We start from the raw sequence: 22,022 nt of genomic DNA, 5'->3' as shown, positions 1-22,022 counted from the left end.
TTCATCATTTCTGAGGAAGGGTCACTGGACCCAAAACATTAACTCTGCTTTTTCCTTCACAGATGCTGTTAGACCTGCTGAGCTTTTTCAGCAACTTTATTTTTGTTACAGGCTGGTTAATAATCTAAACTGGGTGGAGGAGCCAAGTGAAACATGAGATACATGTGTAAAAATCACAGAAAATAGCACCACTGGTTGATAAAGTCATAACTAAAAAGCAAGCATTGAGATTGATTTCTAGAGGGATAAAATTAAGAAGCAGAAAAGATACGTTAATCTCATACCCATCATTGATTAGGGCATAACAAGGTGTGGAGCTGGATGAACACAGCAGGCCAGGTAGCATCAGAGGAGAAGGAAGGCTGACATTTCGGTTCTGGACCTTTTCTTCGGGGGGAAAAAAAGAAGGGTCCAGACCTGAAACGTCAGTTTCCCTGCTCCTCTGATGCTGCCTGGCCAGCTGTGTTCATCCAGCTTGATACCTTGTTATCTCAGACTCCAGCATCAGCAGTTCCTACTATCATTGCTGAGGACATATTTGGAATACTGTGCACTTTTCTAGTCTCCATATTATGAAAATGTTTTGGAGGAATTGGAAAAGACACAAAAATAGTTCTGATATTGTCCTTAAGATTCTAAGAGAATGGAACTATGAGGAAAACTGACAGTTGTGGCTCACACTTTGAGAGCTCCAAGGGGAGGCCTAATCACTTTAATGAAAGTGTTTAATAGAATAGACTTTGAGAAAGCCATTCTACACTGAAAAAAATTCAAAACTGTGTCATAATTACAGAGAAAATCATTACTGTATCAAATAGAGAATTCAGCGTAAACACCTTAATTCCCTAAATAATGTGCTACCAGAAAACTTGTAGTTGAGGCAAATAAGAGAAATGTATTTGAAAGGAGGTTAGATAAGCCCCTAAGAAAGAAACAAATAGAAGCTTGACCAACACAAGGGAGTTTTATTCCACTGAGCCATCGGATTTTAAATGAGAAATCATCTATTTTAACTTGCCATTATTTGTAATATGGATGTGACTGATTCCTGTGTATTTTGTCTTGGTCTTAAAATTTTGCTGACCTGTGATATTTGAAGGTATGGTGAGAAGCATTTTAGACATTACTTTTTAAAGATACACCCTAAATATTGAACACACAGTTAAGCATTTCTAAACAATGTAACCCATCTTTAAATTACTTCTATTTGCATTAGATTAAGTGAAAATCATAATTGATGTTTCTGTGTCCTCAATAAATGAAAATATGTAGCACTTAGCTCATTCAGACTACCTAGATTCCATGTTCAAATCTTGGCAAGACTGTATGTTGCTGCCCCAAAGGGCCACTTGTTCAGTATTTTGGGATGTCTTATGCATAGAAGAGGTATATTATTGCTCTTGTTTTATAACACAACTCAAAGTAGTTTGATCAACTGTCTTTATCCAACACTAGTTGTTATCAAATTGCATCTTCAAGGATCCAGTGGTGTTTTCAAGATATCAGAAGCAGACCTTGAAATACAAGAGCTACAATTTGGACCATTGTCAATGCTACATGATTCCATTTGCATTCTTACCTGATCCATACCATAACATACTCCTGTGTCTGGAACCAATGGAGTTTAACATAAGTAATTAAATCAATTACTTTTGTCAAATCTCTGTAGTGTGGAAGCAGGCCATTTGGCTCATCAAGTTTGGCCCAAAGAGCCAACCAGACCTACACCCCTGCATTTCCCAAGGCTAATCCACCTAGACATCTCAGGCAATTTATCGTGGCCAATCCACCTAACCCCGACATCACTGGACTGTGGATGGAAATCAGAGCACCTGGAGGACACCCACACAGACACGGGAAGAACATGCAGACTGCACTGAAGCAGTTGCCCAAGGGTGGAATCGAACCTGGCTCCCTGGTGCTATGAGGCAACAATGCTAACCCCTGAGCCACCGTGCCGCCCCAAACTTTGATAGAGAAAGTGAAAGCACTGTGACTAAATTTGCAGGTGATACAAGAGATAGGAAAGTGTGTTGTGAAGATGTTGTCAGAAGATGGAGATCAATATAGATTGGTTGAGTGTAGAACCAAAGTCTGGCAGATGGAGTGGAATGTGAGAAAATTCAAATCTATTCAATTTGACAGGAGGAAATTAAAAAAAATAAATGGAGAATGAGAGTGAACATTGTTCTGAGGTGCAGTGGAATATGTGTTCCAGTGCATGAGTCACAAAGCTTTAGTAAGTAAAGCAGGAGATTAATTATCCTTTATTCTGAGATAAATTGAACGCTAAAGATGTTATGCTTCAGCTTTACGAGGCATTGATAAGATCACATCTCCAATACTGTGATCAGTTTTGATTTACTTAATTGAGGGAGGATGAAAATGTATTGGGTGAGTTGCAGAGGAGATTTACTGCAATAATACCTCAAGTGAGCTGGCTGCTTATCAGGAAGTTTAGATAGACTGGGTTTGTTTACAGTCGACTTTAGAAGAGCGAGGAGTGATTTATTTGATGTTTCAGTTCCGGAGTGGTCTTGACAAGGTGGACATAAAAAGACATTTCCTGTTATGTGGAGGCCAGAACCAAGTTATGTTGTTTTAAAGCAAACACAAAGTGTTGGAGAAACTCAGCCGATCTGGGAGCATCTGTGGATTGAAAGCAGAGTCCACATTTCAGGACTAGGTCTGGCAGATCTGGACTCAAAACATTAATGCTGTTTCTCTCTCCACAGATATTGCCAGTCCTGCTGATTTTCTTCCAGCATTTTCTGTTTTTGTTTCAGATCTCCAGCATCCACAGTTCTTTGTTTCAAGATTAGAGTTTTCCCTTTTAGGACAGGGAATAGAGGATTTCTTTTTACTTAATGAATTGTGTGATTTTGGAACTCTGCCTTCGGAGGCATATCAATTGAATATTTGTAAGGCCAAGTTAGATATGTTATTACTTGATAATGTGTTCAGGTTTATCAGGTCTGCATGGGACTGTCGAATTTAGTAAACAGTCAGATTACCCACGATTCTGTACAGAATGGCAGAGCAAGCTTGGAGAGATGAAAGGCCTACTTCTGCTCTGACTTTGTGGTGATGTCCCAAATTCTATCCGACATTAATCCCAAAGTAATTTGCAATTCAGATTATAGACAAGATTGTGTGACTAATTTTGTCGATTGCAGTGTTTGATGTATTTATTTATTTAATTCAAACAAATATTTAATTGGTGACAAACTACAGTCACTAACTCAGTTTAATAACTGAGAGCTTTTCAGTTCTGCAAATAACCGTTCTTTTAGTTATAAAGAATCATCGAGCTTTACGGAAGAAGGCTGTTTGGTCAGTCATGTCCATGCTGAACTGTCCAAGTTAGTTCTGCAGACTTCTTGCCACAACTCTGCATGTTAGCCTTCTTCACATTAACGTGCATTTGCCTTTGAAATGTTTATTTGGTAGCTGCTTCCTCCACCCTTTTGAAAGAGTATGATACAGATTATAACAATCCTGTTTAGTGGAAAATAATGTCGACCCATTTGCCTTCCAGTTAGAATTTTTAAAAAATTACATGTGCTTTTAGTTATCAAACCATTTGTTAACCTCTTCCAAGTTTCTCCATTAAGCACTTTCAAAGTTTGCAGTAGTTCCATTGAGTCTTTTAATTTTCTCTTCTCAATGGAAAACAGTCCAGTTTCTCCAATCTCTCCAGACAACTGAAATCTTGCCTCTCTGGTATTATTGTGGTAACTTTCTTTTAGCCTCTCAAAGAACTTGATGTCCTTTCTAAATTGTACTGCTCAGAGTTGTTTTCAGTAATCCAGCCGAGGCTTAACCAGTGATTTATTAAGTTTTAGTATGAGTTCCTTGTGTTTTTGCATTCAAAGCTCCTAGTTATAAAGATAAGTATGCCTTTTGCTTTCTTAACCAGCTTGTCAATAAGCCCTACCACCTTCAAAGATTTGTACATGCATCCCTTGGTCCTTCTGCTCTTGTACCCTTCTCAAAGTAATGCCTTTTCAATGATATAAGAACTAGCGATGCTGGGGTCAGAGACAACACAGTGTGAAGCTGGAGGAGCACAGCAGGTCAAGGAGCATCAGAGGAGCAGGAAAGTTGATGTTTCAAGTTGGGACACCTCTTCAGAAATGACACTTACGAAGAAGGGTCCCAACCTGAAATGTCAACTTTCCTGCCCCTCTGATGCTGCCTGACCTGCTGTGCTCCTGCAGCTCCGCACCACCTTTTCAATGATACTGCTGTTCATTGTTGTTCTTCGCAATGCGCTTCACTTCCTAATTACCTGTAATAAATTTTATCTGTCATAATCTTCTTTTTCCCCAACATTTGTTACACCCTCTACACAGTCTGCTATCCTTGCCAGTCACTATACTGCTAAGCTTTGTAAATGCAAATTTTGAATTTGCACTTTTGCTAGAAAAGGTGAGATTACTTTTAGAGGAATGTTTAAAATATGCTTTAAGATTTCAAGTCTTTTGCGTATGTTTACCGTTGTCCTTTAATTCCAAACAATCCAATCCCATGGTACAAAATCCAAGTATTTGAACTCCATGATTTGGTGCAGTCATTCAGAGCATATTTGTCTGTAATATTTGTAGCTGTTAACCTGGAGATTAAAAACATAAGTCTTGATGTCTTTCACCCTCACTTTCTATCTCAATTTGTAGGATATGCAAGGAAAAAATTAGACACAAAGACTCACAATCCACAAACCAACCAGCGAGGGGCAGAACTAATCTGAGCCTGTTGGGAGCAAGAATAAGCCTTTTTCTTTTAGCTTATATTTGAGTGTTTAGGGTGTGGTTAAAAAATAAGTATTTGTACCTTCCCTTAGGGAAGAAGAATTTTCCTCTTACTGCATTAAAGTTTGCACCATTGTAGTGTCCCTTAAATTGTCTTCTGTTGAAAATTCCGCTGGAAATTAGATAGAATTTGTTACTGAAGGTCTCTGGGATTGTATCTATAATTTCACCTTAAAAAAATGAAGTATCTTTGCTGCAGTTGGTAGGAAAAACAATGGAAACTGTGAAAATGTGGAACAATTGCACTAATAACCTTCCTGCAAAGATTACTTTCCAGAAACAGGAGTCAACTCTTTGTTTATTTGAAGTATGTGTTGTATTAAGACTGCAGAGGAGAAAGTGGAATGTGTATTCCTGTGTTGCATCCAAGTGTTCCTTATGTATAAGATAAGGTAAATCACAGATAGTATTGTGATCTTAACTGGTAAATGTTTAACATGGAAGTGCATAGTAGCAAATACATTAAGCAGAAGCTAATTTCCCAAATGAGCTGCTCTAGATAACTTGATGAGTCGGAAAAAGATGTGGCAAAGGTTGATTGGAATTAAATATTGATGTGCTAAACAGTAATTGGAAATTTGGAGACCTTCAAAGTAAGTACAGTTTGGGTACAGAGTAGACACATTTACAAGAGGGGATTAAAGGCCAAATGAATGTGACCCTGCACTTACAGATTCAATAAGTTAGTATTAACTATTTTCAAATATGAGCCCACTTTAACACTTGAAAACTAATATAACCCAGAAGTCAACATAAATAAACAGCAAAATATCATTTCAGTATAGAGTTACTAAAGTTTTTATTATAGATCTGAGTTTTTCAAGTGCTTTCTAAATGTGTTATTTTATGTACTCATGTAGGGCTTTGTGAGGCACGTTCCTGAGAGGCAGAAGACTGGGTGAAGAGCCGGTTTCCCCTCCACCCACTTCTGCAGCTACTTGCTGTTGTCCCCTTACTTTTGGCCTTGTTACAGGCTTCTGTGAGGCAAAGTCACAAATCCAGGCTAAGGATCTGATACAACAGGCAGAAAGAAGCAGAAACATGGTCAAGTTTGAAATCTCTGCCAGTCTTTCCAAGGTCAGGCAGACGATCTCCCGATTTAATTTTGAAGTCATTGGCTGAGTTCTCTTGTCTGTTTTGCTTGTGCACAGTCGGGAGCTCATGACCCCAGTTGCTGCTAACTCCCATTGGCAAGTACAATTCACAATTTGTGAGCCACTAAAACGCTCACCCTGGAAAAGCTGGGACTGTTATCAAAGAGAAGGTGGAAAGGAGATTTCAGAGGTAGTAGGAACTGCAGATGCTGGAGAATCTGAGATAACAAGGTGTAGAGCTGGATGAACACAGCAGGCCAAGCAGCATCAGAGGAGCAGGAACGTTTCGGGCCTAGACCCTTCTTTGGAAAGGGAGATTTGATAGATATATTTGTAATCATAGGGAAACTGGGCAGGGAAGATAGGGAGAAAAATTTTCACGAGGGCACATATTTGAGGTGATTGGCAAGAGAAGCAATGATGAGATAAGAAATGTGGTTTCTTTTGTGCAGTGATTGCTTAAGATCTGGAATGCAATGATTGAGTGATCGGGGGCAGATTCAATTATGGTTTTCAAACAAGATTTGGGGAATTCCCAAGAGTGCTGCAGGGTGGTGGTACTGAGTGAATTCCTCCTGCAAAGAGCCAGCGTGGTCCCAATGAGCCAAATGACCGCTTTCTGTGCAATAGCTTTCTATTCGTCTGAATAGGCTTTTATTATTTATCAAAAACAGTCAGTCAATTTAATGAGGGTATTGTGGTTGACATTGTGAATGTGGGCTTTCAAAGGCGTTTCACAAGAAGTCACATAACAGACTTATAAGCAGATTTGGGATTAAAGATGTTGCAGAGAAATGAAACTGAGCAGAAAGGTTATAAATTGTTGTTTTCAGACTGAGGGGAATACATGTATATCAGTATTTATGCTCCCTTTGTACATGAATGACCTGGACTTGGGTATCACAGGATATAGTATCAAACTTTGCAGATGACACAATTTTAAATGTGGGAATTAATGAGAAGATAGCAGCCTTTACGAGGATATGGACATCAACTGAGATAGGCAGATGTATGAGAGATGAAATTTATCACAATTAAATGTGCAGTGATCCTGTTGGTAGGAAGAATGAGGAGAGACTTTATGAACTGAAAGTAGTAATTTTAAAAACTGGTGCATTGAACAAACCCAACTTTGGAGTGCGTGGAAAAAAAAATTGAAGTTGGCAGAGCAAGTCGCGAAGGCTGTTTAAAAAGGCATTCAGCATCCTTGGTTTTATAAATAGAGGCAAGAAAAGGAAGCTCATGTTAAACCTTTGCTTTGGGCTCAGATGGAGAATGATGTTTGACTTTAGGAAGGATGTCAAGGTGCTAGAGAGCGATTGCAGAATGGATTTTGTAGAGTGACACTGGAATGTGAGGGACTTCAGTTTTACGGCGTGACTTGAGAAGTTTGAATTGTATTATTACAGTAGTGAAGGTTATGTAGAGTTCTATAGAATTTACATCACAGATGCGGGCCAGTCAACTGAACCAATCCTTCCTAGCATTTATCTGCCACTCGAGTCACTTCCCAAACTTTGTCATCTACCTGTATTTCACTATCCCTCACCTGCTCGTCCAGCTGTTGCTTAAATGCAATTCACCTAAGTTATTCCCTGTGGTGGTAAGTGCCACATTCTTACAATACTAAATTGAAAAATCATGTTTTCTCAGTTTCCTATTTAATTTCTCAGAATGTCTACATCTACTTCTATCAAAACCATTCATAATTTTGAAGACTCCCTTGCCTTTTATCCCACAAGAGAAAAGAGAGCGAGTTATTCATCCTCTCCTAATAGGTGTAATCTCATAGTTCTGATATAATGTTTGTAAACCTATTTTTATAACATCTCCAGTGCCTCCAAATTGTTTTTAAATCACAGCGACAAAAACAGTATTTGGTATACCATCCATGGTTAGATACATGTTTAGCATGCTTTTCCTATTCTACAGTTGTGCCCCTTTAGAGCTAAACTTTAGCCTTTGGTTTCTCCTTTCATGAATGTGCGATTAAACTTTGCTTACAGTGATTTGAAAATTTGTTTTCCTGATCCATCCGCTCTCCATGTCTATCCATGTTCTTATTTTCCAAGTAATATGTGATCACTTTGTTTCTCTTAACATGTAAAGTCTCACACTTCATTTGCCCATTTTACAAGTTTATAACTGTCTCGTAATTGTCATACGAATTAGGATCAAGTGTAGACCTTTGACACTTCGAGCCTGTTCCACCATTTAACAAGATCATGGCTGATGTGACTGTAACCCCAACTTCACGTTCCTGCCTACATCCGATAAGCTATCACCGTGTGCTTACCAAGAATCTGTCCATCTCTGCTTCCATAGCCTTCCTCACTATTGGCTGTACCCAATATGGCAGAACTGGCAAATCCCAGTTTGAATCCCAGTCATGAAGGAACTACAAACCTTGTTCTGTCTAGTGCCCATGATGCACTTCTTGTGTTACTCCATCTCTAAAAGAAAAAGGTCATAATACATAGAACCCCTACTGTACAGAAGGAGGCCATTCAGCCCATCAAGTCTACACAGAACCTCCAAAGAGCATCCCACATAGATCTAGACTCCACTATATCCTGTAACACCACATTTCCTGTGGCTAATCCACCTAATCTACACATCCTTGAACACTACAAGCAATTTAGCGTGGCCAGTCCACGTAACCTATACATCTTTGGACTATGGGAAGAAAGCAGAGCACCCGGAGGAAACCTGCACAGACATGGAGAGAACATGCAAACTCCACACAGACAGTAAGCAAGGAGGGAATTGAATCCAGGTCCCTAGTGCTGTAAATCAGCAGTGCTAACCACAGACACCATGTCTCACCTACAGTGCAAAGAATTTGCATATATTTGGTGCCATCCCAATCTTAAGACGTTATAAAGGATTTATTTTTAAGTGAAAGACTTCTTGGACCCTAGCTATTGTTTTCATGCAATAAGTAGGACAGCCGAAGTATTCAACACAATGTCCAAAATCAGCAATGAGCTTATTGCCCAGCCAACTGCTTTCAGTTAAAGAATAAATCTTGGCATTGACACGTTGCTGTTAGGCGAAATCTTCTTTTTGGTTTGTGTATCCAGCCAATAACAGATTTGTGCCTGTGTCAATGTCTGTTTCAGTTGCCCCAGTGCTGTGCTGAAATGCCAGTTTAGATTATTGTGGTTGCAGTGAGGGGAAAAAAAAATCTTATGAATGGAGTCGGATGGGATGGCGAAGAGGAGCTAGTATGGTAATGTGTTGTGAATATATACTGTACTACATAAGCCATCCCTATGCTTCCTTTAGTGGGGATAGTTAATGGATGATACAGTTTAATGGAGTCAGCTGTAAAACACACACCACAAATATTCATTGAAAGACTAATCACCTTCCATATGGTCACTGCACAATCAAGAGCATGAGGAATTTGTGTACAATAATGTTGATGCGTAATTATGTTGAGCCATCTTGAATCACAAGCCCCCTTAAGAGGAAGAAGTAAAACGACGGGAGGCAAGAAATTTTGAAACATAAATGACTTCCTCTTATCAAGGGTTAGAATCTTATTCTAAAGTGCCATATGAATTGATTGAACTTTAACTCTGTATGTTGTGTGCTTTTGTTTTAGAATTTATACTGCTACTGCATCCCTAACATAAACACAATAAATGTGTGAACTCTAGCAATGATTGTTCGGAGGCACTTTGACTCTGCTATGAGCACTGACATTGGTAGTTTTTCACTTTACAATTTTATGAACTCGATGCTGAGTTCAATAACTATAGATCATAACCACCACACCCATTTCTTTCAGAGAGCAGGTGCTGATAGCAGGTTCTACTGTTGCCGGGATCCCTCAAGATAAAGAGGCAAATGATGGACCAAACATTATGATATTGAAGGTAAAGAATATATTATACAGGAAACTATATTCAGGCTTAGATGAAGTAAGAAGAGAACATTTAAAAGCCTTTGGATAAACAGAATTAGAAGTGATAACAGAGATTTGTGATCACTTAGATATCAAAAGATACATTCTAAATGACATTCGAGACCATCATTCTTATTGATGCCTAAGAAACCTAAGCCAAAGGTATGCAATCATTTTCAAGCTCTGTGCTTAATGAATTGTCTTTTCAAAAGGCTCTTGAAAATCATGAGAAAAAAATCAATAGTTCATTTTGAAGCAGAAATTAGTGGAATACGGACTGGGTGACATTCTTCAATAAATCCCTAAAATTAAACAAAACTAATTATATATGAATCACATACTGTGCAGTGAGAACGGAGTCAGTTCTGTTTGTCACCAAAAGAGAATAGAAGTGTCACTGATATGCGACATTGACAGGAAAGATGTAAGATTTACGTAGAGCCTAAATGTTGCAGTTAAATAGCGAGCATTAGGTGAGAAAAGGGACAGTTGAATGGGAAAGGAAGAATATGGCAAGGCTGTATCTTTTTGCCAAAATTATTCAATCTGTACCAAGAACAAATACTTCCAGGGGTGAAAGTTGGAGGCAAGAAAATAACAAACTTATGGTACACTTAAGGCGCAACATGACTTGCAGAATCAGAAGTTTAGAATATGGATTACGTATGAACCCCAAAAAGACAAGGGTCAATGATAATTAGAAGAAATACGTTATTAGAAACGAGTGAACATTGAAATAGATAGTGTGACCCTGGAATCATGAGATAAATTTGTCTGTTTAAGGCAAACGATAACGTAAGGAAATAAATGTGATGCTAAAGTGAGGGAAGGATTGATGTGGCCAGAAGTAATTTTGTGAAGATGAATGATATATTAGCAGCAAGTAAACTGAAGCTTGTCATAAGGAAAGAAAGATAAGATGCTAAATTGTATCCACTTTCCTGTATGCGCTAGACACTTGTGCAAAAGATAAAGATCAACAAAGAGAAGTGATGCCGTTGGATGCTAAGACATAAGTTTAAAAAAAAGACGGATAGAGGTGCACCGTAGCAAAATACCTTCTATAAAGTGACATCTAGAGAAGAGAATTGTGCTATTTTGGCTATTGTTCAGAGCTGTAAAGCTACAACAATCTCTTTGAGAAGACAAAGGTGAATGTCAGCAGAATGAGGGTTGACCTAAGCGTAGTAGGATGATGGATGACACAGTGGTTCCAGGCAAATCCCAATGGATGTGTGTGGAAGGTGCAAGACAGACAAGTGCGATCTACCATAACAGCAGATCTCATGGCCGGAGCAGCTATGAATAACCAGATAATTATATATATTTTTTTGTTTGTTTCATTGTCACCCACAATTGCACAATTGTCCCTTCTGTATCTTTTCTCTCCAGGCTTTTCCATCACAAAATTTCATCTCTCTCTCTCTCCTTCACTCCCTTTTACTGATCTACTAATCTGTAACAGAAGTCCCCCACTGCCCCAAAATCCCCACCCCTTCTGCTAGCTGTGTTTCTAAGATGTTGCTGCTTGCTTCGAGAGGGTCAGCAGGTCAGAGGTGGTGAAGAGAGCGGAGGTGGAAATGGTAGGGGACAGAGAGGGAAGAGCTGGAGGTTGGAGGGAAGAAGGACAATCTCAGGTGGAGAGAGGAATTGGAAGGGAGATGGAGACAGCGGTGTAGTTGGGAGAAAAAGAAGGAGACATGTGGTTGGGAGAGGAGAGGGAGAAGCTTAGTAATAGGGTAAGAAGGGGAAACCTGAAGATGAAAGAATTGGAAGGCGAATGGAAGGGGAATGACATGGAGAACTGTGGAGAGGGTGAACTGTGTCCTGGGGTTGCAAGATGTGGAATGAGACAGTGAGAACACGATCCAGATGAAAAGTCTCACCATATTCTCTACCCTCAACCCTGTTACATCTTGATCATGTTCCTCTCCAGTCCATTTACACATGCACCAGCGATCTTGCACATCCCCACCCAGGACCCTGTACGCTCTCGACCACAAGCTTGTGTGTGCGCATGTGTCTCAGTGTAAATCCAGGTCACCACTGAAATTCCCTCCTGAGGGACTGTTAGCTAAGTCCATGATATTGAACTCAAGTTATTGACCTGACTGAGAAGTCAGCTGAGCTATAGACACGGTGATGATAATGGGTAGGTTTCAGCAGAAAGTGACAAGAGGTGTCCAGCAAGGACAAATGGCTAACATAATGGGCTTCAACTATTCACTGCTTATTAAAGATTTAAGTGATGGAATGTGAAGTTCTGAAGAAGACTTATAATGGACTCAAAGAATTCTCTTTGTTTTTTGTCTCCACCAGCGCTGCTAGACCAGCGTCATTTTGAATTCACTGTAGCAAAATGCATTCTGTATAGTGATGTCCAGAAAAGGAAATATTGCTATTTTGGCCCTTAACTAAAAAGCAACAAAGATATCTTTTAGAAGGCAAATAATGTAAATTAATGCAAAAAATGGCCAAAATGAATACATTTAAGGGGATGGACAAAATTGTGGTAAATGCATTTCCGTGTAAGAGATCATCCCCCCTGGTATTTGTCAAGGATCAATCAGGAGCTTGCTAAATGGTGAAAAACAGGACAGTGAGGCCAAAGATTGTTGAAGACCATCCACATGGATCATGAAAATGTCATGAGCAGGTGCAGAAAATAATCAAAAGGCCCAGTAGGAAGCTGGACTTTGTATTTAGAAGGCTAGAATACAAGGGGTGTGAGTCACGCTTTAGCTATCCGAAGCCCTGGTTTTGTCAGACCTGCAGTACTGTGAACAGTTTGGGCACCAAATCATATCACCTTTTTGAGGAAGTGACACGTAGATATATTGGAAAGCTAGGAGAAAAGAATGCACAAACTACTGGTTCTTTTGGGAGGTTAGTGGTCTATTGAACCAGTGTTGAAGATAATCAATATGTGGGAGATATACATAAGCAATTTCCACAAAGTGAGCAGTCATTGCCTAAAAACAATTAAAACCAAACATTTTTTTGATGAAAATTGTGAAACAGCACTTTATGCAAGGAGTGGTGGAAGCTTGGCAATGTCTTGTGTAGATGATGATTGTTTATCGAACTTATTTTTATAATTGAAATGACAGGTCAGCAGTGATCTCATTAAATGGTGGAGCAGATGTGAGAGAATAGCTCTTCCTCTTTCTATGTTCCTAAAATGTTTAATGTAACCTTTCCCTCCTGAACAGTTCCAGTCCCTAGATCTTCAACCAACCACACCTGTTAATGCCCTTACCTGTGAACATTATACAAACTCCAGTTGCTGTAGTTCTCACCCAGACTGTTTGATTTGATGGAGTGATAAGCAATATTGGCTGTTTTGTATGGTGTTACTTTGTGCTTGAAGCAGGCCTCTTAATGAAATTACTCTTGGGATTTCTGTTTTTGATATTGACATCATCTGCAATGACTTCAACTTCTTATTGATTGAATTGCACCTGACTGAAACAAGTTTTCTCACATGATGTACGATGGTTGACAGTGCTGTGAATTTGTGAAACTTAGCTTCAGAGAAAAGGCTACAGCAGGTAACAATTTTAAAGGGTCAGAATTAACACTGGTGAAGAGCTCAGTGGTGTGCCGACGTTATCTGATGGCGCTGTTGCTAATTCTACTATCACATTTTGCTAATTAAGAACAAGAATGTAGAACATGGAACCATACAGCACAGGAAAAGGCCCTTTGGCTCACCATGCCATTCTAAACTAATCCCACCTGCCTGCATGTGGCCTGTATCCCTCTATTCCTGCCTGCTCACACATCCGTCAAATGCTTTACTAAAGTCCATGCAGACTACATCTGCTGCCCTACACACAATCATTTTCACCGTTTCCACAAAAAGCTCAATCAAACTCGTGAGGCAAGCCCATCCCACACAGTACCATGCTGACTATTCCTAATGAATCCATTCTGTTCAAAATGAGAGTAAATCCTGTCCCTAACAATCTTCTCCAATAATTTCCCTACCAGCAATGTGAGGCTCACTGGCCTATAATTTCCTGGATTGTCTACTTTACCGTTTTGCTTTACTGACCAAAACAAGTCATTCAATCATTCAAATTTCAAAAATCTCAAGACTTGTGTTTGGATCACTCCATGGCCTTATCCTTCCTCATCATTAATTATGCTGTATCTCAAGGGAAGTGATTAGCCTGTTCTGTTTGAGACAATTGCAGTTGTATGGTATAAATGTAACTTGCCACTTATCAGTGCTGGGTTGACTGTTGTCCAATTCTTGTTTGAAATGAAATGGTGAACTGGAATCAATAGCCAGCATTCCAATTTCTGAACATTAGAAGGCAGGATGTCTTTGATGAAGCAGTTGGAAATGGTCTATGTCTTTGTCCTAGGAAAGTTCCTGTAGAGATCTCTTGGGGCTGAGAAGTTTGGCCTCCAGTAATTGTGCAGGTTATGACTTCAGTGAAGGTTTTCCAGCCTGATTCTCAGTGACTCTAGTTTTTGCCACACTCCTTGGCCTCTCATAGTCAGAATGTTGCTGTGATGTGCTGGTAAGTCACTCTCATCTAGCCTCTGGAATTTAGTGATGTAGAGCTGGATGAACACAGCAGGCCAAGCAGCATCAGAGGAGCAGGAAGGCTGACATTTCGGACCTAGACCCTTCTTCAGAAATCACCGAAACATCAGCTTTCCTGCTCCTGTGATGCTGCGTGGCTTGCTGTGTTCATCCAGCTCTATTCCACGTTGTCTCAGATTCTCCAGCACCGGCAGTTCCCACTACCTCTGGAATTTAGCATTTTGTTCATGTTTACACCAAGATACCAATTGGATCTGGAGTGAAATGACCCTGGTGAAACCTAGATTGAGCATCACTGCTCAGTATATTAATGACAGCACTGTGGGCTGACACCTTCTGTCACTTTAATGATTGATAAGTCAACTAATGAAGCAATACTAAGCCAAATCGGCTTTATCCTGTTCATATTGGAGTGGGCAAAACAAGGCAATTTTCGAATTGGTCAGAGGTCAGGAGTTCAACTGGAACAGCTTGGCTAGAGGTGAGGCTAGTTCTAGAGCAAAACTCTTTTGCACTACAGCTGAAATGTCATGGACCCATAAGCCTTCATTTGTCTCATTGTGATGATACTGACCTCAGATGGAAGTTAGTATGGATGATCCACTTATAATCAAGACCCCTCCCATTCCAGTTATACGCACTTCCACCCACTTCTGTCGGCCAGAAGAAAATTTGAGCACACGTATGAACAGATTCAGGAACAACGTTCTTCTCTGCTGTTAGACTTTTGAACAGATCTATCAATTGTTAATTCTGATCTCTCTCTGCACGTGCTCTGCCATTGAACACTTATTTTGCACTCTCCTTCTTTATATGATATGATCTGCCTGTGTAGCATGCGAAACAATGCTTTTCACTGTATCTCGCTGCATGCGACAACAATAAAATCAGTCAGCACCTCAGGCTGAAGATGGTTGTGAATGCTTCTGCCTGATCTTTAACATATGTGCTGGGTCCAACATTGCAAGAATGGGATTGGAGCCTCTTCATGTTCGTTTTTTATTATCTATTAAAATTCATGACTGGATGTGCACAGACTGACGTCATTAATCAGATTTTTCAGTGTGGGATCATTTTACCAACAATAGCATGCTGGTTCTTTGATTATATCTCAACTAGGCAACGGGGTTATTGAAGGAAGCTAGCATTGAGATAGTTTAAGATTAAGCTCTGATCACAATCTTTAAACATCCTTTACATTTCCATGACATCAGAACACTTAAGTGTTACCATTCAAATTTGGATTACCATAAACCTGCTAACAAAAGCCCAGTTGAATGTCAGTAGTGGGACCAACATTGAAGACAAAAGTTAAATTCTCACCTGGAGAAGTATGAGTAAAAAGGGCCAGACAGAATGGATTTGTTAAACACAAATCATATCTATTTAACTGATTAAGTTTTTTTGATGACATACCCGAAAGGGTAATTGAAAGTGCAGTTGATGCTGGCCTTAAGAATTTACAGAAAGCGTTTGATAAAAGTACCAAAATGTTAACTTCTTTGGAAAACGCATGGACCATAACAGTAAGACACTTTGTTTTAAGTTAGTTCAGGAAGAGGGAGAGCAATGGTGAGTGGAATTTTCCAGACTGGAATGAAGCTTTCAAAGGGATCCTCCAGGTTTCACTATCAGTAGTACGTCTGAGAATGAAGTGACATATCTGGTAACAATTTTTCCTTTCATCCTCTGCCTTCAAGGAGAATGACCATAGTTTCTCTCTCAACATGACTGAAGTTTTTCTTACCCCACCAGTACCATTCTAGCAAATCTCCTTCACACTCACCCAAGGTCTTGACAGCTTTGGAATAAAATGCACATGACAATAAATAAATCAAATCAATTCAAATCTTTTCAAAGCGTATTGCCCCAAAATGACTATAAAACTCCATCTGGGCCCTCAGCAATGTTCTATAAACGTTTTGCATGAATCCTTGCTGGTGTGATCGATGCCTCTATTTATAAAGCCAGGAGCCCTCTTTAAAGAATCTTCCCTACTTAGCTTACCACATTCAAAGATGTGAGTACATATAGCAACTGGGTGGAATTTTATTGAGGCCTGAAATTTGAGAGCTATGGTCAGATTTGGAGCAGAATTACCGAGAAGTCTTGTGGTAGTCCCAAAGTCTGGATCATCTTTCCATCTTTTATGCATCGCGAGGTAAAGTTCTGACGAGTCTGCTGCAAGGTGCGAATTAAAAGTGATTATTGCTTGTTATATGCTTTATTATTGGTTTGGTTCAGCTCACCTCATTAATATTCAGCTTCTTGTCTTAAGAAATTTGCTGAGCAAACTAGACATCAAGAATTCTCAATGAGGAAGACAGAATGGGTCCACGGCTAATTGCTTACTCCAAAAGATGTTGAATTTTTTGCACTAACATCTTGGTATTATTGCCTTGCCGTGTCATTTAGTGCAGACACAAAGTCAGGAAACTCATCGTGGTAGTTACTAGGCCTCAGGCAAGTCATCGGAGAGAGCCTTTTCTCAGGAGGTCCCAATACATAAGTCACAAGCACCTTACGATTCCACAGGGGGTTCGATATGGCCAGTCACTCAGTCAGAATCAGGATCCTCTCATAAAGTATGAGGGGCTGAATTTGGGCAGCCCACCACACTCTTGACATTTTCTGCTCCATTTTGGTTGATTTTCTCTTGGAATGAGACTGAAGCGAGTACTAATGGAGATGAAAGCCTGTGGCGTGGCTGCTATTCCTTGTGCAGCTGGAAAAGTATCCTGAGCGAGTGAGTAGGCAGCACTGAGGACATGCAGAGCTAGTGGTGCTACAGATTTCTCAGTGAGAATTATATAGCACGAGTCCTCCTGGGAGGTGGGTCTTGTATCAAAGAAAGAGCGAACGTTTGGAGGAGAGTGAAGACGGTAGCACTTACACTTACACTATTCCACCCCATCAGAGTGGCCGCAATCAGAAAAGCGGGACTCCATCGGGGCAGGGCAGGTAGATACTCAGGTGAATTTGCCAAGATGAAGAAAAAAATAAAGAAATTGCAGGGTCTCACAGCCAAAAATCATCTAAAAAAGACTCAACACAGCTTGCACTTAGCCAAAACGATGTAAGATTCAGTTCCATGTCTCTGTTCTACATTTCTTTTTTTAAAAAGTAGCATTTAGAGTCACACAGTGACATAGCATTGAAACAGGCCCGTTAGCCCACCATTTCTGTGCTGACCAACAAGCGCCAAACTACACTAATACCATTTATCTGTACCTGTCTATAGCCTACTATGCTCCAGAATTTGAAGAGTGTGTACTTACTCCCACTACCCTCTCAGGCAGCACGTTCCATGTATCTACCACCCTCTGGGTGAAAACTTCTTCCCTCAGATTGCTTCTAAACCATTTACTCCTCACCTTATGCTTATGCCCTCTGGTCTTAGACAGATCTGCCATGGGGAAAGATTTATCGACCCTACCTATATCTCTCATAACTATGAATTCCTCAATCAGATCCCCTCCCTCAGCCTCCTATGCTCCAAGAAAAATGAACGCAGCCTATCCAGTCCCTCCTCATAATTGAGACTTTTCATTGCAGGCAAAATCCTGAATCTTCAGTGCAATCACAACCTTCTGTGGTGACCAGAACAGCGCACAGTATTCCATCTGTGGGCAAACCAATGTTTTATGAAGTTGTAACCTGACTTCCTTGCTCCTCTATTCTATACCCTGGTTAATGAGGGCCAGTTCCTGGATGCATTCTTCACCACCCTCTCTACCTGTGTGGCCACCTTCAGGGATGTTATGTACTCTGTTTCTCAGTACTCACTTGGGACTTACATTCCTTGTGTAAATCCAGCCTTTATGAGATATTCCAAATGTATCACCTCAAATTTATCAGGATTAAATTCCATCTGCTCCACCCAAATGATCTGCTGATCAATCAGACTGTAGCCTGAAACCCTCTTTCTCACTATCAACATCAGCACTAATGTTCACGTTTTGCATTCACATCCAAGTCATTAACATACATAAGAAACGGCAAGGGTCCCAGCACTGATCCCTGTGGTACACCATTGGTCACAGGCTTCCAATCACAAAAGCCCTCCACCATCACCCTTTCCTTCCCGTTTGCAGGCCAATTTTGGAGCAAGCTTGCCAACGCGCTTGAGATCTCATAGGCTGTTACCTTTTGGACCAGAACTCCATATGGGACCTTGACAAAGGCCTTTCTGAAGTCCATGTAGACCACATTAATTGCTTCAGACTTTTGTTACCTCTTTAGCCACCGGCAAGGCCCCAGAAGACTGGAGTAGCCAGTGTTGTTCCTTTTAAGTGCTCAGGGCTAATAGTGAGTTTGGGTTCAGAAATGGCAGCTTTTTTTTGATAAACTAACATTTTCTAAGAATGCAGCATGTAAGACTGGCGAAGGGAGCAGTAGGAAAGTCAAATACAAAGGGAACAAAGGCGTGGCTGAGGGTTTCATGGTTGAGGTCTGAGATAAGGGTCCAATGGTGATGTTACGTAGTGGAATTATGTGGGCAGTGGTGATTGAGAAAATAAAATGTCAATAGATCAGTTGGGATCTGAAATAACTGCACAGAGACCAGTATCCCTTCACCAAGTCATCCTTGTGCACTGTACACTGGCTATAGCCCAGCTCAGAGTCAGTCCCCTGAATTGAGGAGATTCTAATCTCCTGGTTATTTTGGCCAGCCAGGGCTTTCCTGATTGGTCGAGGTTAACAACCCCAATCAAGGACTTTGTGGTCAACAAAGTCTAGCGGGTTTCAGCCACTACATGGTCATTTCTATCAGCCTGGTTTAGTCACAGGATGGATGGAAGTTGGCGTTTTGTTGGGACCCAAGGTGCAGGATTCAGTCTTTCTAAAGTATAAATTGGCGAAAGTCCTTGTGTTGGAAGTTGGACAATTGGTAAGACAAATTAGAGACAACATTGAGGTCAAAAGAGGTGACAATGAAGTCACATCTGTTGTTGTCAGTGCGCTTGCAGAACCTGATGTCTTCCAGTAATATTGCTTTGGGGTAGTTTGCGTGAGAGAAGTCATAAGAGAGTCTCTCACTGACTCAGGACAATAGAGTGGGAACAAACAGGGGCAGAGCCATTGGCTAGACACTCGGGGAGGATGGTTTCATCAAATAGTCAAAAGTCGCAGACCAGTACTGATGGGTGACGAGCTGGAGGGTACGTAGCATGGTCACAATCTAATGAAATGTGATTTCTAACTTTGAAGGCTTTTTCAGGCACTGATTGGAGAAATTCAAACATGGAGTTGTGAAAGGTGGGGAGGAATATGGAAAGTGGAAAAGGGTTCAAAGATAAGTTTTTGAAAGACAGAGTGACTGCACATTTGAAAAGGAGCAGTACCTGGCTATATTAACTAACATAAAAGTCCAGGAGGAGTTGTTGATTGGTTATCGATTTAGTGGCAGTAGGATCATATAAACAGGGTTTAGGTCTCCTGGTCAAAATGTGACCGTGATGGGAACTAGGAGAAAAAAAGAAGTTCTGGCATGATCTTAATGTTCATTCCAAGTTGTAGTAATTTAGTTATTCATGTTCAAATCAGAGGGCATTCAATTCCTACTTGAATTTTTGTTGGTAGTTCTTCACAAAATATGGGATAAAGAACTCCTTACATCGACAAGTGAATATAATATATTCATTGTGGAGATGTCATTATGCAGTGAAAAATGAGGCTGGTTGGGTTTTACAGACTGTAAGACAAAAGGGTATTGAATGATTCAAAAGTGCCATTTTGTATCAGAATATATGACATTTGGGCTTTTCAAAATTTTGCTGTTACAACAGTGGCTGAGCAGAATTTCTTCCATTCACTTTCTTTAAAAATAATTTACCATAGAACTGCCTAATCTACAAGCCTGTGACTCCTTGTACATTTTTTGTGCCTGGAGAGCAGTGAAACAGTATTTCAACTGAGGAGGAGAAAGGGATGGAAATTTTTTTACCTCAAGTAAAGATGACTTCCTTCAGAAGTTATTATAACCTTTCAGTCCAAGGTATATGCGGCATTATGGTTAATTGGCTTTGTTGCAGTGTAACAAATTGAGTTATTAGTTTTTGTTTTTCTGCAATCATCTGCCTCCTAAAATGTCTCTCGCATTTTCCCGTAAATCGTTCCTAATTTCTTGTTGCCTCCCAAGTTGTCTTTTGCTATCTGTTTGTCTCCTAATCCTTCTTGCAAATGAGACAAAGCTAAATCCATGGACTTCTGTCATTCTGAATTTGAGCTTGCATTTCATCAAACATAGAACATTACAGCGCAGTACAGGCCCTTCGGCCCTCGATGTTGCGCCGACCTGTGAAACCAATCTGAAGCCCATCTAACCCACACTGTTCCATTATCATCCGTATGTTTATCCAATGATCATTTAAATGCCCTTAAAGTCTACTACTGTTGCAGGCAGGGCATTCCATGCTCTGACTACTCTCTGAGTAAAGAACCTACTTTTGACATCTGTCTTATATCTATCACCCCTCAATTTAAAGCTATGTCTCCTCAAGCTAGCCATCACTATCCAAGGAAAAAGGCTGTCACTGTCCACCCTATCTAATCCTCTGATCATCTTGTATGTCTCTATGAAGTCGCCTCTTAACCTTCTTCTCTCGAGTGCCTCAAGTCCCTCAGCCTTTCCTTGTAAGACCTTCTCTCCAGACCAGGCAAGATCCTGGTGAATCTCCTTTGCACCTTTTCCAATGCTTCCACATCCTTCCTATAATGTGGCGACCAGAACTGTACGCAATACTCCGAAGTGCGGCCGCACCAGACTTTTGTACAGCTGCAACATGACCTCATGGCTCCAAAACTCAATCTCTCTGCCAATAAAACCTAACACACTGTACACCTTAATAACTCTATAAACCTGGGTGGCACCTTTCAGGGATCTATGCATGTGGACACCGAGATCCCTCTGCTCGCCCACACTACCAAGAATCTTACCATTAGCCCAGTCCTCTGTATTCCTGTTACTCCATGTTTCTAGATTTTGGCACTCTCCAATATTTCACAGTTCATTGAAGTTTTCTGTGCAATATTTCCGCTGAGTATCTATTCTCTAGAGCAACCAATCCTCAGATCTTTAACCTTTCATCACAGATAAGGTTTCTTCAGCTTTGTATTAACTTGCAAAATCTTGCTGTAATGTAGTGATCAAGTAGGACTTAGCATGCAGACATGTCACAATTCCTTGAGTTAAAAGTGGTCTACAGCACAGAAAAAAGTTAGTTGGCTCATTGAGTCCGCACCAGTCAAATACAACCAGCTAACTGTTTTAAACCCATTTCCCAGCACTTAGGCCCATAGCCTTGTTGTTGACACCTATCGGGGATTTTGCTCTTGACCTGCCTTTATATATCCACCCCCGATTAATTACTGCATTGCTGACTTCACTGAGCTATGTCTGTCTGAACTGCATTGTCGCCTTGAATCAATTCTTTTCCAATCTCATCATCTTGTACATTTCCCCCCTGTTGTTTCAGTTTATCTGGTTTCTGGTACTTGGTGTTTCTGTATTTGGAATATCCACTCCTCATTACAGTTTCTGTAGCTTTCTAAATTGTACCTATTCAACCCTTTACTGAATTCTGAATTTCACATTATGCTGGTAAGGATGAATCACTGATAGTAGGAACTGCAGATGCTGGAGA

General features: G+C 40.3%; 1 protein-coding gene across 4 annotated transcripts in view; it reads left to right on the top strand.

Annotated features, from left to right (window-relative positions):
* Positions 1-22,022, top strand: part of deptor (DEP domain containing MTOR-interacting protein) — a 72,908-nt gene that overhangs the window by 7,679 nt on the left and 43,207 nt on the right. The window contains exon 2 of one of the 4 annotated variants that reach the window (XM_048528404.2): positions 9,702-9,789. The exons of the other annotated variants lie outside the window; for them this stretch is intronic. The gene's annotated coding sequence lies outside the window, so the exon portion shown is untranslated. The remainder of the gene's footprint in view (positions 1-9,701; positions 9,790-22,022) is intronic. 4 annotated transcript variants of the gene reach the window in all.

Source organism: Stegostoma tigrinum, chromosome 5 (assembly GCF_030684315.1).
Source record: "Stegostoma tigrinum isolate sSteTig4 chromosome 5, sSteTig4.hap1, whole genome shotgun sequence".
In the NCBI taxonomy this organism is placed as follows: Eukaryota; Metazoa; Chordata; class Chondrichthyes; order Orectolobiformes; family Stegostomatidae; genus Stegostoma; species Stegostoma tigrinum.
This window is presented reverse-complemented; position numbering and strand designations above follow the sequence as displayed.